At 43.0% G+C, this 16,732-nt stretch overlaps 1 protein-coding gene across 7 annotated transcripts in view; it reads right to left on the reverse strand.

Moving 5' to 3' along the window:
* The window catches only part of FTO (FTO alpha-ketoglutarate dependent dioxygenase), a 262,862-nt gene that overhangs the window by 49,503 nt on the left and 196,627 nt on the right, over nt 1–16,732 (reverse strand). The gene's annotated exons all lie outside the window — the stretch shown is intronic.

A 16,732-nucleotide genomic window follows, 5' to 3' on the forward strand; every position in this document is an offset into this window, starting at 1 on the left:
TCTGCAGAAGGCCCTCACCTGAAGGATGCAAGCTCTGCTGGTGAACTGGATATAAAAGGGGTTAGATGATCTTTCATTAAGGGAATAGAAAGGAATGATAGGGAACCTACGGCTCTGCAGATGGGGTTGGACTACAAGTCCTATTACCCTGACAGCTGTCCAGAGCTAATGGGAGTTAGAGTCCAACAACAACTGGAAAGTCTCAAGCTCCCCAGCCCTGAGCTAGGGGAATAAAATGTGTTCCAAATGCTGCAATACACAAATATGTATAAAAGCAGGAAGATACCAAAAACTGGTGGAAATGGCACTCTTTTATTTGCACTTTTAATTGAATTGTTGTTTACTAGGTGAACAACTGTGACCCAATGCATGCTTATTCAGAAGGAAGCGTTCGTTAGGGTTTACTCCAGGGGAAATGTGCATAGGATTTTAGCTTATCCTGTATCTATTTGCAATCCTACATCCATCCATTTAACTGGGAGTTAGTTCCACTGAAAACTGTGGGAATAAACTCTGAGCAATTATGCATAAGATGGTGATGTAAATTGGTTAGATTGATTCATTCCCCCACTCCAGATTAATGGGAAAGCAAATTTTTATAAAAGTACTTCCAACAAAGCCCCATGAAGAGAGATCCGCTCCTTCTCTCACATAGAGGCAGAGTGTCTCGTCCAAGATGTTAATGTAAGAAAAGCCTGCTGGATCAGGCCAGTGGCTCATCTAGTCTGGTATCCTGTTCTCATAGGAGCCAACTAGATGCCTATTGGAAGCCAATGAGCAGGGTCTGAGTGCAACAGCACAATGGATTGTATCCAACGCCGGTCCACTGAAGTTAATGGACATGGCTAACTTTGGTTCATTAGTTGCAGTGGGTCTGCTCTGAGTAGCCCTTAGTTGGATACAACCCAGTACAGTGTTACCTACGCTTCAGGTTACAGACTCCGCTAACTCAGAAATAGTACTTTGGGTTAAGAACTTTGCTTCAGGATGAGAACAGAAATTGTGCTCCAGCGGTGCGGCGGCAGCAGGAGGCCCCATTAGCTAAAGTGGTGCTTCAGGTTAAGGACAGTTTCAGGTTAAGAACAGGCCTCCAGAACGAATTAAGTACTTAACCCGAGGTACCACTGTAATAATATATGAACGGGGATATATGTATTTCTAAGAACGAAACTGGGCCTGCAGCAAAACAAAAGAAGTGAGACCGACACTGCAGTGATCTTGTTCAGGATTCCAGCCAGCCATGTTCATTACCAGAATATGGCATTCCACTCTCCCTCCTCATTTTCTGTCATCCCTTCCCCACAGCATTCTGTGCTCACTGAGCATGCTCAGCATTCACCAATCTGCTTTGGAGTCCCCCACTCCTTGGGTTGATCTGCCCCTGTTGTGTGTGGGTGTGGGCTGCCTTGTCTACATAAGGATCTTATTGGTATACATCAGGGGTGGGTAACCTTTGGCCCTGCAGATGTTGCTGAACGGCAACATCAGCCCCAGCAAGCATGGCCAATGGCCCAAGAGTTGCTGTTCAGCAACATCTGGGGGGGGCACTGGTTCCCCACATGATAAATGAATTAATGTGCTCCAGCCAAGGGTTTGTGAATTTACTCCCCTCACTTAACTGAGAGGGTTATAGTGAGGATAAATGGGCTAAGCATCGTAACGTGTACCTGGCGTGCTAAAAAGGGCTGTTGAACGTGAACAAATAATCATCAAAATGCAAGGGACGCTCCATTGATGTTGGCGGCTCCGACCTGCATTTAAGAGGGGGGTGGGAGTAGGAGAAGGAGCAGCTTAGCCTTTTGAACACCTGAAGTTGGCTGCCTTGTTTGCATTTCGCCGAAAGTACTATTGAAAGTAAACAAGGAGCTTTGGTGAATTATTTAGCATACAAATAAACCAGGGAAAAAAAATCAGGCTAAGTAGGCCACTATGCGCTAACTTGGATTGAAATATTCATCTGTAAATAACTCCTCAATCTGCTGCTTTCACGTACAAATACTACATGGAACATTAGCCACAAGTAGCTTCCAGGGATATTCAGGCTCGCTGGAGAGCAATTTTTATGTCTAGTGGCATCTGTGGGTAGTGATATGGACTGAGTCTTAATATAACCAACATAAAATTTATGGGAACACTCAGAGCAATAGCAACACACCGTCAGACAGCTGGTGGCTGATGCGTAGCACATGCGGATTTTATATGCGCTGCGTAAACTAACCTTTGCAATAAAGATTTAGCAGGTTTATTAGTTTAGGAAATCGCTATAATTAAGGATAATTCATAATGGGCGCTTATCCACTCTACGGCAATCGCTAGCTTAATTTGGGCTCCATTTCTTTGAGCCATAAATAAGTGCGCCGCTATCTTCGGCACAGATGTGGCATTCAACCTGTTCAAGTTGGTTGGTTTTTGCTTGTGTTTTAATCAAAAGAATTAGGAGATAAGCCAATAAAATGCAGTGTGCTTGAAATGAATTAGCGAGAAAACGCAGAGTGGAAGTTTGCAAAACTCCACTAAAAAGTAGTGTAGCTCCCAGGCTGAACACAAAGATTGCAAACATTTCTACGTATGGAGAGGATCCTTACCATACATTTTCCGATCTGGGGAGAAGGGGCATATATGGCTGGAATAATTAACGAAGGCAGAGGGGAGGGGAGAGAAATACGAGTTTGACCTTTGTGTGCCATTTCTGTTCCACGGCGCCAGTAATTGGAGATTTGACCTTTGTGAGTACCTGGCAACTTCCTTACGTTCTTTTGCCTTCCAAATTGCCTGCACACAAAGGAGAGCCCCAGAAAGTATTCCTGCTTAAGTAGGGATGTGTGAACATGTCAATTTCAGTTCCTGTCAATTTCTCATTTTTCCAATCTTAAATTCAGTTTTCCACGTTCTTCTAGATCGGTTTGCAGTATATATTTCTATAAATTCCTCATTAAAATTCACCAGCATTTTAGTATGAATTTCTCCAAATATATACTTTTTTGCAGTTTAGACTAATATACACATTTCTTTACATGGGCAATTTCCCCATCAGTACTGTATTTTTGTATGTTATTTGCACCAATATATGCATTTTTATGCACCCCTTACTCCAGCACAGGCATTTTTGTATACCCTATTTGAATGGAGTACAGCATTGCAAAATTCAGGAAAAAAATGCTGTGAATTTCAAAAGATAAATGTGTTTGTTTGTATATGGGAAATGCAAATTAGGCAGACCCACCTTTAAATGCAAACTGAATTGATTTCCCCACCTGATGTGTGTGGTAATGGGGAACAGAATTCTGTGTCCAATAACTCCTGCTCCCCAAATTCAAAGACCAGAATAACTCAAAAGTTCTACAGCAAAGATCATCCTGCAAAGTCCAAAATGGCTTCTTCTGCCTCTGAAGCTGAGTGAACTGTGTTAAGATAATGCCAGTTTGAAATTCAGAGAAAACACAGCTCTGATAAGGAAAATATGGAGTTCATAGGGAATGAGCAAAGTGCACTGTTTTGCGGAGGCAGGGGGAGCTATTCAGAATTCATCTAGTACTTTCCACTTTTTATTCAGTACCACGGAAATTTCCAGTTTCCTGATGTAGGAACGATATGGAATTTTGCAAGGCTCATGTTCCACCATGTCTGGGGCTAGAATGGTACATAACTCCCATGGGGGAATCACGGAACTTCCTGATTAATTTATCATGACATTTTATATACAACCTTTCCGCCAAAGAAGGTAAAATAGGTGCCTTGCCTCCATCCACCCATTCTGTCCTCACAACAATTCTGTGAAGTAGGTTACACAAAAATACAATGACTGGCCCAAGGTCACCCAGTGAGCTTTGTGGCTGAGTAGGGATTTGAACCATGGTCTCCCAGGTCCTACTCCAGTACTCTAACCACTATGCCACTCTCTCTCTCTCTCATCTTCCTAGGACTCACAGCAGCATTTTCAAGTTGCCTGGAGTGTTTGTACAGCAGCTGTTTGCAGCCTGTAACTATGCAAGAATTTACTTGATGGAGCGTATTGAAGTACATGTGGGCTTTCCTGTGAATTGTGAAGAACAAATAACAATTCATAGCATCAAGATAGTTTGGCCGCCACTACAGCAAAACAAAGCCTCAATGGTTAGCTCCTGACTAAATTCAGTGATGTATAGTTGTACCTTGGAAGTCGAACAGAATCCGTTCTGGAAATCTGTCCGATTTCCAAAATGTTTGGAAACCAAAGCGTGGCTTCTGATTAGCTGCAGGAGCTTCAGAAGCCGTGGAAGCCCCGTCAGACATTCAGCTTCCATAAATAGGCCACAGTCTGGATCAGTCACTTCTGGGTTTGCGATGTTCGGGAGCCAAAACGTTCGGGAAGTAAGCTGTTTGAAAACCAAGCTATGATTGTATATGATTGCATTTTCCAATCATATGGAGTTGTCCAATCATGCTTTTCTTTGAAAACTACTTCCTTCTTGAAAGTGTCTAGCACAGGGACCACCAACATGATGCCCACGGGTGCAGTGACACCCTTGAGGAATCCCTCTGGTGCCCATGAAACCTCTGAGCCTCCCTGGTCCCTTGGTCATAAGGTGGTGAAAGTGGCTGCCCTTTTCTCCCTAGAAAAAGTACATAGAGCTGAAGGAGGAAGGGGAAAGAATGACCCTTTCCCCCCACTTCCTCTTTCAGTCCTGCTTCTCAAGGCTCAGATTAATTCTGCTGGATCTGAGTATTACCTAGATCGCTTCAAAAAGTAAAAATTGTTGGTGCACACACATGTCTTCCTTTTATGTCTGTCTGTCTTTGTGGGTGCTCATCTGGGGATCTGGGGGAGAGAAGTGAACAGAATATGCCCATGGGATGAAAATGGTTGGTGAACTCTGCTAACTCTTCAAAGATACTATTTAAATATAGTATACTGTTCTACCACCATCTTGCTGCTTGACACAACATTGCCATTTGGATGGCACTTGTATGCAGCAACCAATGGGGCTTACTCTCAGGTAAGTGTGAACAGGATTGAAGCCTTAACTACGGCTAGACTATGAACATGCCTCATACACCTGATTGCTCCTAATATGCCTGATGCATAGAATCACACTCTCTCTCTCCCCTCCCTTTTAAAAGTATTTGAAACAGAATAAGGAAATTGTCTTTCTGATTTGCAAAATCCCTCATAATCCTTCAACAACATGTTTGAAATAAATGAAGGGGAAAACACGAACGCATTTCTGAGTTCATCAGTTAGGTACTGGGACCTGCAGTTGTAATGCTCATTCATTTCTCCTTCCTTTTCAGTCTCCTTTCCTTTCATTAGATTTGCAGATGGGGACCTCTATTGGTCTAAATAAAATGTCTCAAAATAATAAAAAAATGCAATTAAGACCGTTGGGGTAGATATGGCTAAGATGAAGCAGGTTGGAAGTTTAGAAAATTATGACTGGTGGGGAGAAAGTTGTTTCCCCGCTTGATCTCATTAGCTTAGTGCTGTGCTGAAATTTGTACACCAGAGGTTCCCATTTTTCTGCCTCGATCCCAGGGCACTTGAGAATCTCTTCTGAATCTCAGCAGGTTTTTAAGCTTACCATATCATTGCAGGGGGGGGGGGGGCAAGGGAAAGTGTATGAGTTTTCCTTCCCATTTTTTCCAGCACTCTACAGTTTCTGCGACTGCCTGAGCTTCCTGATCTGAAAAAAGTTGTCCCGTGATGACTTCCCATGGGCTTTGATTGACACGTGCAGATTGGTGAAATGGTTTGTAGAAGGAGAAAAAGGGTACACTCAAAAGACCGGTAAGTGCATTTTCAGGCACAATTTTGTTTTCCCTTAATTCGTATGGCTAGCGGTGGTGGGGAAACAAAGGAGGAATTTTCAGCACAGCACTAGAATTTGGTGCAACTGAGGTACATGTTTGTGCCCTAAAGGCCAGAGATGGGGAACCTGTGACTGACAGCCACTCTCCAAAATTTCAGACATGAGTCTTTTCCAGTCCTACATGGAGGAGCCAGGGGTTGAACCTGAGACCTTCTGCATGCAAAGCAGGTGGTCTACCACTGAGCCACTGTGCTCCCCATCCCTTTGCATACCAGAAGCTAGAAGCAAATAACAGGGAGGACGATTGCTGCCATTTGGAGCTTCCTAGGGGCATCTGGTCATTGGCTCTTTGAGAATGTTGGGTCCTTGTTCTGATTCAAAACAGGGACCTGCTCCCAGATGGTAATAACCTTAATGATACTAATTTGTTTCAGGTTCTAATTCAATTTCATGTTGAGGATTTGAGAGCAGAAGAACCACTGACCTGGAGAACAAACGCCAGCATTTTCCTTGCACATTTTAGGCCTGGGCACAGTTACAGCTATGCAGCTATATAGCTATAGATGCACATCATAAATAAATATATATAGCTGCGGAAAGAAGAAGGTGCAATGGTGTACATTAAAGTTAACCTTTTTCCCGCAGTCGCCTGGGGCCCTGGCGCTCCAGCCTTCATGTATCTTACGCAGTATTTTAGCTCTGGACTGACACATTGCTGTGTTGCGCTGGATTTTCAATCCTTCATGACTATCTATTTGTCACTTGCAGGTGAGTGGTAGCACTCAGGTTGATCCCTAGCCACTTTAACAGTTACTTATCTGTCTTTATGGATTCATCCGGTGTGTCAACTTGGTGCATAACAGCATTACTGTCAGGGTGACAAAACTGTCCCTAGAGTGTCACAAATGATTCCCCTCTCTGGATGGATGTAAGCAGGTAGAGACAACGCACAGGCAGAGTCTGGCTGCCCCCCCCCCTCAATCTTCCTATTGCATTCCCGCCTTGGGTCTTAATTACTGCTTACAAGCACAGACCAAATACCTAATTCAGATTAAAATAGGACTCTCTTGAAATGAATGGGACTAAATGAGAGAGGGGGTGGCGAGAGAATCTGCACAGTTAGGTTAGTCGTTCCTTGGTGGGATTCCCATTTACTGTATCTTATTATGAATCAATGTAGTGTAGCCTTTTTTCTTTCTTTCTTTTAATAAAAGGAAAACCAACAGGCAGAACTATCCTGTCATGACACTAACGAAGCTAGTAACAGGAATACAGCTGTTAATGCCTCCTTCTATTTGAACTACTCATTCAAGTGAGTATTCTTATGGCTTTACTGCACTGAGTTCTCAAGTTTTACGCAAAACCCATTGACACAAAAAAGGAAGAAAAGAAAGTCAGGGCACTAGTGAACCGAAGCTTGAGAATAATTGGCTACAGATGGAATTTCTTACCTATGTTAAACAAAAATAGCTGATCAATTATCTGCCTTTTAGCCGATTAAGTGGTTATCTATAGTTTACATCCTAGCTACGGTTTGCTGTGGATTTGCAAATCCTGATAGAGGTGTTTAGCATTACCCATGGCCAGAGCTGGTGCAGCAGATGTTTCAAGGAATCATGGGGAAGCAGCAGGCATAGATTCTCAGGTCTCCTGTCTTGCAAATCAAACTTTGAAGGGAACTAACATTCATGTCTACATTAGGTCGAAGGACTAACCAAGACAGAGACATATTTTTAAATTTAAAGAAACCCCAAGCCCAAAATACAAATATTGCTGCACTAAAGGGGGGGTGATGGAAGAGAGTAGTAGTAGTAGTAGTAGTGCAATTTTACATGCCAGCCCACACTGCACTTTGAACTCCCCTTATATTTACCATTTCAGTACACTTCAATTGGTTTTGAGATGATACAGTAAACACAGGTTGAAAGGTCAGGTAGGTGTATTCTGGAACAATTCATATAACTTCTCCAGCACATGTTGAACAGGATACGTGCCCACTCAAAAGTGTATCTATATCATGCTAAGTGAATGGTGAAAATGGGCCCCCCAACTGGGTTGAGCAAAGCCATTTGAGTGCCTGACGAAAGCTGCTGCTTTCACAGTTCTCTGCTTCCACACTTGTGATGGGACTCCAACTCTTACCACAACTGAGTGCAGCAGGCTAGCTTGAAGGATGCAGGGCAGACTGTGAAGGACACAGAGCCGTGTCCTTCAACACCTTGCTGTTGCTTACTCATTGCTCTCTCTAGCTTCTGCTCAAATGCTGGGGTGGGGAACCACATTCACCTCTGGGTAACTTTCTGGGGGCCACATGCCAGCAGCAGGGCAAGAGGCAAAACTGAGCAGAGCAAGGAATGCAGACTTTCTCTTTGTACACTAAACTAGTTTCTACACACATACACATCCCTCTCTATCCTCCACTCAGGCAAGAAAGAGTCATTATCACAGTTCAAGGGCACATTCCAGTCAGGCAAAAAACACTCAAGAAGGGTGAGAAGCAAGACCGGTGATGGGTGCAGCCTGGGAAAGATCCCCAAGGGCTAGATAGAAAGGACTTGAGGGCCTAAGGTTCTCCACCTCCTGAAATGTGTGTCCCATCTCACTGCCTTTCTCAGTCACGCTGCCTGTGATTCCTTGGAAGGCGGTGACGTGGTAAAGCGAGCAGACAACACATGCCAGCTATGCAAGAATTGCTAGTGCCAGGACACTGGGTTAGGAGGATAGGAATGGCTCAGGAGGACTGGACCAATCTTCTGTCTCAGGCAGCTGCCCCAATCTGCCTAATGGTAGGGCCAAGCATGACCCAAAGCATTATTCTAAAGTCTGGTATCATTTATATTCTAGCTGAGCGCAGGGACTCTGGAGTAATGGTGGCTGCAGAACAGCAAGGATGGGGAGGCTGTGGTCCTCCAAGCATTGCTGGATGACAACTCCCATCATCTCTGACCAGTGGTCATGCTGGCTGGGGCTGATGGGAATTGGAGTCCAACAGCATCCAATTTGCAATTTCCCCACCTCTGGATTTCAGCATCACCCTGAATTTGTTGGGACCTTTTGTGAACTTCCGTTATTTTCCTTTGCAAAGTGGTCTGGTGTGTTTCTTTTCTCCCCCCCCCCAAATAATAATAATAATAATAATGGGGGAAGGGGTAGTGGATAGAAACCACATCAAATAAACCTAGAAGCAATTTAGCAAAACACCTGCCCGTGAAGTCAAAAAGGCAAAATATCTAAAGCTTCTCATGGAATCTCTGACCTCAGAGGCTGACACGGTTTGATAGGAAATTTAATGTAATAGCCGGAGAAAGCCAAAGGGTCTATTGTCAGCAATGAAGTCCAAAAGTTAGCAGAATTAATATAAGGATACAATGGAAGTGCCCTCCAGGGACAAGGCCGCAGAACCCAGGTCAGGAGTAAAGGCGGGGTGGGGGGATGACTCTGGAAGTCATTTCACTATGACATTCTGTCATTGCTGCTAAACAGAAAGTAAAGAAAAAAGAAAATCACCAGATGCTTCTGTGTGCATTCTTTCCTTATCTAATATAAACTAATAACACTGACGTTCCAACGCCCCACCTAAGCTGGGAAGAGATTCTCCAGGGACTCCAGAGCCCCCCGATGCCCCCAATCGCTGAAATGCAATAAGAATAAGTGTATGTGGGAGTCTGTTTAGCAGACAGCAATGCTAGCACTGCAGCCCATCAAAACTCAATAAATCTCAATGTTTCAAACAAGAGATGAAAATGATTCTCTCATCATTTTCATGCCAGGGACGAAATCTTTTCTGAGCCAGAGCCTCCCTCCTCCCCATTTCTTTCCCTTTTTTTTGCAGATGATTTATGCCCAGGACAGATAAGTGCTTAGTAAAATAGGAAGAGAATAAATGATGAACAGAAAGTAAACAGAATAAGCACTGTGGCAGCTCCTAGTTATATGAAAAGTGTGTCCGATTGCTGGGGGTATGGGAAAAAGTGTGTATATGTAAAGTTTAATCGGATTACATCTTAATTCTTGAAAATATTTTGGAATCTATTTATATAAGCCGGTCCCCTTAATTTCATCCACTCTCCCAATATTCTCTCATGGTCTACGTTGCTATCTGTCTAGGTTGCACCACTTAATTCTTCAGAACAGGTACATCTTCTTTTAAAGAGAAAAGCATGGAGTATGCCTGGGTAGGCCTGCCTAAACAACAACATTTTTTTTTAGCAGGTGCCGCAAACAATACAGCGAAGGTGTCAGACGAATAACAATATGCAGGGAGTTCCAGGGAGTAGATGCTACCACACTGAAGGATCTATTCTTTGCAGGTGCAGAACAAGCACCATGTGGCACTTGTAAAAGTGCACTTTTTGCAGAGGGAAGTGGTTGAGTGGGTGTATATAGGGGTATGGTCACAAGATGTTGAGGACTTTATATACCAATAGTAACACATAGGATTGCTACTACTAGTAGCACCTTCAACTGAATTCTTACGTGCCAATTTGTCAACACAGTTATCATGTTTTTGCAAGCAGGAGCATTCCAGCTACATTTTTTGCTGCTGGGGACCCCAGATGTGGAATACTCTCCCCAGAGAGGCCCACCAGGTGCTTTTTCTTGAGCTGTTTTCAGTGCTTAAGTGATGGCCTTTTTATTTTCTCAGACCCTTTAAATAAGCAATTTTTAAAGAACCGGTTTTATTCTGTTGCAAGTTTTAGGCTGCATTCATTTTCTTCCTCTTAGGGCAAGGAAATTTTCTTGGCAAATGGCGCAGCGCCTTTTTGCATCTTTGAACAGCTGCACAATAGATGTGGCCAATAAGAGTTTTAGATGAGTGGTTTGGGGGGAGTGGGTGGCTCAAAAGCCCCACCACACATTTGGAATGCCCTGCTGAATCTTTGGTATGATCTTCAATAATCAGACCCACAAACCAGTGCTTCACTGAAGGCATACTATTTTCACATTGATAAAGAAATTCCAATTTATTTGGATGGAAGTCAAGCTTCTAGTCCCTTAGGATGGAGAAGTGGGGGTGAGCATGCCAGAATTTGCACCCAGAATGGCTTGACAGCCTGCAGGGCTTCTCCTGCCCCTAATTTGGAAAAGCAGACCAAATGTCCAATCCTAGGCATGTTTACTCAGAAGTGTCGCTGCATCCGGTGGGGCTTACTGTGAAAGTATGCACTGGATTGGAAACTAAATTATGCAAAATTTAAAATAAATAAATAAAGCCGAGATTCATATGGTTACATATCTACCAGAGCTTTATTTGGCTCCTACTTGTGCTCCCTCCCCCCCACTACAAAGTCATATTTGATAGTTGTGGGGGACGCGACTGTGTAACGCAGCCGGAAGGAGAAACTGGCAGACCCTCCCAGTGTACACATGGGGATGTTTAATTCTGCATCCTGGCTGCTGCACCTTTAGTCTATGGTGTTTAATTCATACTGATCGCAAACCCCAGCTTTTCCCGGGGCAAAATTTAGGCTGCGTTAGTGCCTTGCATATCAAGCACTGCCTTCAACAACGTTTCTGTGCCCTGCAGTGATTTGCTGGATTGCAAGAGATGCGGAAGGGAAGGAAATCTGTATTCTTCAGGTGGATGTAACTGAAGAAACTGCAGGGAGGCCTTGTGAAAAATAAGCAGATCTGAGTGTTTGAATAAACAATAAGATAGCGGCAAAATCAGTCAAGCCGGAAGTTGGCCTTTTATTTAAGATTGGTTGGTTTTCTTATTTGCATGTAGGGGGGTGGGTGGGAAGGGAGAGAGATGATCCCTCTCTTCTTTTTTAGTTTTTAGAGATTTACTTCCTATAGCCAGCTATGGAGATGGAGAAACAAGAATCTAATTATCCTTTTAAATGCCCAAAATACCATGTCCACCAAAAGCCCGCTGCTCATTAGCAGTAGTAATTAACTTTACAACTGTCAACACAGACATCGCGCGAGCTGACAGATAGATAGTAGCTCTGAGGGTGCTAATAAATCCGGAAATAACAACTTGACACGCAGATGCACAAAAGGATGCAGGTGATAAAGAAATGTTGACATCAAATCTAATTATCTTCGAAACGGCCAACTACTGCTGAATCCCCCCAGTAATGCAGCGTTATTGCTCGTGATCAGCCCCTCCGGAACAGCTCTTAACTGCAGCATACAATAGAGCTTTTACAGCCGCTTGTCATATCAATTGAGGACAATATCAAAAAGGAAATTATGAGTGTCGTGACCTCTCTCTCAGTAAAAATTATATATATATATATATATATATATATATATGGGAGAGAGAAGATCTAGTGACAAGTGTAGGCTCAGCAAGGCATAGCAGATTACCCCCTTACGAGTTTTAAAAGACTGGATGATATATGACATTTTCATCAGGCACTTCGGGAACGTCACCGAGAGGGAAAATAAAGGGTCTGAAAAGAGACGATGAGGTGAATTATGCAACTGTAATTGCCGATCATAACCTGATATGAGCTGACAATTGCTCTGTTTTCATATTGAGATTGCCGAAAATTGTCAGAAAATGCAATGGCTCCTTAATGTGGCCTAGATCAGGCTAATATTTTGATCATTTTTCACTCAGCTGCTAGGTAAATTCGGCTTCCTTAACACCACTCGCACTGGCCCAGGGCAATTGCGGGGCCCAATTTTACTCTGGAAGGGAGAAAATATGTGTAAACTACAATTTTTCATATTTTTCTGCATGCATAAGAAGATGAAACATCTTTATCATGTGTATTGTCTGGCTCAGCTTATACAAAATATTAGTTTATCTCCCTGGCTTGGGTTGATTCCATAAGCAAAAGACATAGATCTAAAGGAGAAGCAATATGCTATATACAAAATACAGCCATATTTTATGCAGCTTCATTTCTAAGATTCTTAGGAAGCACTTTGGAAAAAGCAAGCACTGCAACCATTATTTTTCCCCTACCCAGGGGAGGGGGCAGGGGTCCCTCCCCCTCAAAATGCATATACCTTCCTTGAAAATCTCTGCAGAATTCAAACCACAGCAATCCACTTTAAGGTGCTTCTATGGGAGATGTGGTGTTTTAAAGGGTTTTTTTTTTTTAGTTAAAAAAACAAACAATTTATGGGCAGGGGATAAAAAAAAAAGAATGTCTGTAAGGCAAACAACTCATTTCCCCACTTATGCAGTGGATGGATATTGGTTAATAAAAGTCATTTGCTTAAATCCAGCCAATGCAAAATTAAAAATAGAAATAAAATAGAAATCTACACTAAAATAATGGGATGGAAATCTTGGTACTAACCATTTGGTGATAATGATCAGCAATAATACCTGGGGCAGAAAGGTCAAAGCCCATCCAATTCAGGAGAGGGAGTAATTCATTGTACATGCCTGTCTATAAGAATTAGTTTGATCAAGTCATTATCTAGACAGTTAGGTGTTGTCTGTCAATTTGACCTTCCTCCAAATATGAATCAACAAACTTCCATGTGGACAAAGGACACTTTGATTACAGATTCGGTTATTTGGGCATCTTTGCTAACCTGACAGGCCTTAGTGGGGAAACAGGAGCATGAGAATGTATAGGCATGCTCATGGAATGTGAAGACACACTCCCGCTCCTTTCTGGCTTTTGTAAAGCAACAATAACAGAACTAGGACCAAACCTTTATTGAAATGCAACTTGATGTTGTACCCTTTTGCTTTAAATGTCAATATTTCAATCGGAAGTAAACAAGCAAAAAAAGAGAGAGAGAGAGAGAGTGTAAAGGGGATTAAGTTTCTTTGTTAGCATTTACATTATCTGTGTTTAATTCCTTATATATCCCCCACCTTATCTTGCAGCTTCAACGCTAATTGCAAAGCAGCATTGGTGTGGAGTAATGATCCTCTGCACTTTGGAAAAACCCAGCACATTTCTGGCTACTAGAGATAAGGGCTCCCTTTGCAAAGTTGAATATATATCTCGATCAACTTCTTTCAGGCTTCGTTTTACATGCCTGGCCTCCCAGAGACCGAGATTTTGCACCAAATTGTGTAATGTGGGGTGATATCTGCTCCGCTGAAAGAATCTTAACCCGGCTGGTTTTCAAAGGTTTTGGAACTAGGGATATGCAGTGTTATACAAAAACACTAACACTTTACGAGGTTGCTCGTGTTATCCAGCTATTTGGAGGGATATCACACAGGAAATAAAACCATCTTACTTAATGTGGAGTGATTTCAAGCACCCTGTTCCTAAATCTATTGGTCAGTGAGTACGGTACTATGAATTTGCCAATTTCAGTTTCTGCCAACCTCTCATTTTTCCAGTCTTAAAATGAGACTTTATTTATTTTTTTAGCATACATAATGAAAATTCATCAGCATTTCGGTGTCAATTTCTCCCAGTGCACACATTTTTGTATGCAATTTGTATAATAATAATAATAATAATAATAATAATAATAATAATAGTAATAATAATTAATAATAATAATAATTTTATTACCCACTCTAAGGTCCCAGGTTGAGTTACAGCATTGAAACACAGTATTAAATACAATTTAAAAGAACTTACAATCCTACAAATAAGGTGGGTCCTCAAACATAGGATAATGCATTTTGTATGCCATTTGCAGTAATATATTCTTATGCACACTTTACCTCATATGCATCACTGTACACATAACTTGGCTAGGGAACTGCATTGCAAGATTCAGGGGAGCACAAATTTCGAAGGGTTGCTGCTTTTCGGGTTCAGTATTGTTTCAGAAAGTGTGAATTACGTAGGCTGACCTGTAAACACAACTTGAGAAATGAGAAAATGCAGCTGACATATTTGCCTATCCCTTCCTCCTAAGAACTTTCATGTTCCAATGAGTATTTTGGAGAGGCAGTTAGGTTGAAGGCATGACTTCTCTGTGGCCATGCAATGTGCTTCACAGTTGAGTTGGGGGTGGGGGTGAACTTGGGCTTCTTGTGTTGCCTTGGCTTCCACTCAAATATACAGTACTTGAACTCTCGGCTCAATTACAGTGGTACCTCGCGTTAAGAACTTAATTCGTTCTGGAGGTCTATTCTTAACCTGAAACTGTTCTTAACCTGAGGTACCACTTTAGCTAATGGGGCCTCCTGCTGCCACCGCACCGCCTGTGCACAATTTCTGTTCTCATCCTGAAGCAAAGTTCTTAACCCACGGTACTATTTCTGAGTTAGCAGAGTCTGTAACCTGAAGCGTATGTAACCTGAAGCATATGTAACCTGAGGTACCACTGTACTGTCAAATAGACTATTCCAAATTTTACTGCAGTGCCCAAATATGGATCTGGTTATGAGATATGCACCTGCAGCTACTTAAGAGCTCTAAGGTTCATGGCCTAAGACATTGTATCAACACTTGACATGCCTCCTGAGCTCCCCTGCTGAAGAGCAAGGTGGGCACAGTCATTTGTGCTGTTGTCATCCCGAGCTTCGGGACTGGGCAAGCCAACAGACACTCCTGTGAGTAGGCTGGGTCTGCTCATGCCATCACAGCTGTTGTTGCGTCCTTGTGCAGTTGACATGACTGGTTCACCGTCTGATCCAGCCTCAAGTGCCTTGCCAAAGGCAGGGGGAGCTATGATGTTGTGAGGTGGTGCTAAAATCAAGTCAGGAGGCACCTCCTTGGCCCTTTGGAAGTCTGGTGTTACTGAGGCTCTCCTTTGCCTGACAAGTCTCTCTTCAGTGTCCTGACTCACACCTCCCAAACCGCTATGCCCCTCCCCAGGATCTGATTCCACAGCCTAATCTCATTCCTTCTTCCCTTCGGACCAGGCCTGCCAAGACACCTCAATGGGGCTCATAGGTGTTTCAGGACAACACCCTAGGCCAGGGGTGGCTAAACTGTGCCCCTCCACATGAACTACAACTCTCCATCATCAACACACCATGATGGAAATTGTCATTTGGCAGAGTCGTTGTTCTAGACACTGAAAATATTGCATGGGCCACAAGCAAATTGGAGCTGCATGGGGAAAATACATTTAGCACTGGGATGTTGGCTGGGCATAAAAGAAAACAAACTGGAGACTCATGCCAAAATTATTATGACTCCTATTACCGAAAGCATGTGATATCAGTTGCTGTCTGTGTAAGCGATCCATGCAGCAAGGGTGTGGACATTTTGAGAAGCCTTTCCTAGCCATTTTATACTCAGGCTATCATCACTGCGAAATGTTGCAGTCTCCAGTGCTTCTGTTCAGAGTTCCAGCCAGCCATGCTCCATTCTATTCCCCCTCCATCAGATTTCCCATGCCCCCAATAGCAGCCAGCATTTGGTACCCACTGAAAATGCTCTGTACTGATTGGGCTGTTTGGGGTATCCTCCATTAGTCCCCTCCTTTTTTGTACCAGTTCAAAATTTCAGGCTCCTCACAGTTTGCTGATACCTCCCTCCTTTGTGTAGCTGCTGCTGTTTTGGCTACGAAAGTATCAATGCTTGGAGTTTGCTATTAGTTTATATTTTGAAGGGTGGTAAATGTTTTCCCATTGTGAAGAAAGATCTCATGCTTCACCTTGGATATATATGCATAGTTCCTTCTTGCAAGTGGAGTAAGTAAAGTGCTTATTTTGGGGCTGGGTTTATAGAAGCTTTCTATAACTTGACAGCCGTTATAGTCTCCTAACCAAGTCACAGAAAGTGGGTTAATTTCATCTTTTTGTCTCTGTATCCCCCTTCCGGAGACTTGGAGAGTCTGCTGGTGCTGCGGTTGCCCAGCAACTCCAGAACGGCAGCGCATCACCAATTTGCTAATTGTTCCCAGCGTTTTCAGCACTACAAATCAGGACATTGATGGGATAAATAGGAAGCAGCTGGGACCTCCAGAGTATGTGCTGCAGACTGAAAAGTGAGAAGATCAGGAATGGGCAGGAAAAGTAATGTGCAGAAACAATAGCAGTGGTCATTGCTAATGTGGCTGTGGGCAAAGTTATGGACTTCTATGAAGCTGACTTTAAGTTAGATTAG

This window comes from Podarcis filfolensis (genome assembly GCF_964270895.1).
Source record: "Podarcis filfolensis genome assembly, chromosome: 8".
Lineage (NCBI taxonomy): Eukaryota > Metazoa > Chordata > Lepidosauria > Squamata > Lacertidae > Podarcis > Podarcis filfolensis.